A 1,555-nucleotide genomic window follows, 5' to 3' on the forward strand; every position below is an offset into this window, starting at 1 on the left:
GTTTGTTATGAACTCAATACACTAGATGCATGTTGGATAGAGGTCGATGTGTGGAGTAATAGTATTAGATGCAGACAGTATCGGTCTACTTGTCTCGGACGTGATGCCTATATGTATGATCATTGCCTTAGATATCATCATGACTTTGCGCGGTTCTATCAATTGCTCGACAGTAATTCGTTCACCCACCGTAATACTTGCTATCATGAGAGAAGCCTCTAGTGAACACTATGCCTCCCGGATCTACTTCACATCATATCTTCAGCTCTACACTTTTACTTTGTTGCACTTTCCACCTTCAGATCTCACCTTGCAATTAATTGTGAAGGGATTGACAACTCCTTTATAGTGTTGGGTGCAAGTTTGTTTGTTTTTGCGCAGGTACATTGGAGACTTGTCTTGATACTCGTACTGGATTGATACCTTGGTTCTCAAAACTAAGGGAAATACTTACTGCTACTGTGCTGCATCACCCTTTCCTCTTCAAGGGAAAAACCAATGCAAGCTCAAGAGGTAGCACTCCTCTGGCGAGTGAGCAGGTCACTCCGCCTCCTTCTCCGGCTCCTCTGACGCGTGAGGGCACTTCGCCTCCTCCTTCTCCTACTCCGGCGTGTCATAGCAGTGCGCCTCCTCCTTCGCCTCGTTGGCAACGTCGGAAGACAAACGCCGCCGCTCCGGCTCCTCCGGCGCGTCAGAGCAGTCCTCCACCTTCTTTAAAGCGGAAGAGAGATGCCTCCTTCTCTCCAGCGTCTAGCAGTACAAGCAGCAGCGGGAGGCAATTCAGATACGGTCCATCTCTCAAGCATTTGGAAAAGTTACCATATGAGAGGACCAAGAAGGAAAACGAGGACATATGTTGTACCGAATTGAGGACCCATTTTGCAAAGAAAACTCCACCTCAGAAGGAGGAGCTAGATCCGATGAAAGTGGAGCGCACTATCAGTCAACTGAAGCGACCACCATCGTCTCCGTCGGATTCCAACTATGACCGCATTCTTAAAAAGATATGTGCACGAGCGCGGCGGTCCGTAACTACTTCTAGTGATGCAAGGTACTTAGCAGAATGAAGAAGTACGAAAACAATTCCCAGCTCGGCCAACAGGAGAAGCAATCGTGCCCCATGTTCAAGGTGTCTAGCGATATCGTCGTCGCTAATCATCCGAAGATGGTGCCCGGTACCAATCCTGATGATTACTTGGGGATGATGTAACAAAAGAACAATATAAATACGTGCACAAGAAGCCTCTCATCAAACCTGGTCATCCTCCTCTAACAACGATGATGCACAAATTGCATGAGTCGTACATGAAAACCTGCAGGGAGTTTGGTAAAGACGCTATGTATGTGGTAGTGAAATCAGAGCACGAATTCATTGGACTTCCCGTGATTCCTTTTCAATTTGCGGAGTTATTTCAGTTATACAATCAACTCGGCCTCGACAAACAACTCATGACTTCCTACTATCTGTAAGTATTACTTTTATAGTTAAGTCTCTAGCTCAGCTCGTTCATTGCATATATATATATAATTATCCTCACTATATGCACACACATAT

Source organism: Hordeum vulgare, chromosome 3H (genome assembly GCF_904849725.1).
Source record: "Hordeum vulgare subsp. vulgare chromosome 3H, MorexV3_pseudomolecules_assembly, whole genome shotgun sequence".
NCBI lineage: Eukaryota > Viridiplantae > Streptophyta > Magnoliopsida > Poales > Poaceae > Hordeum > Hordeum vulgare.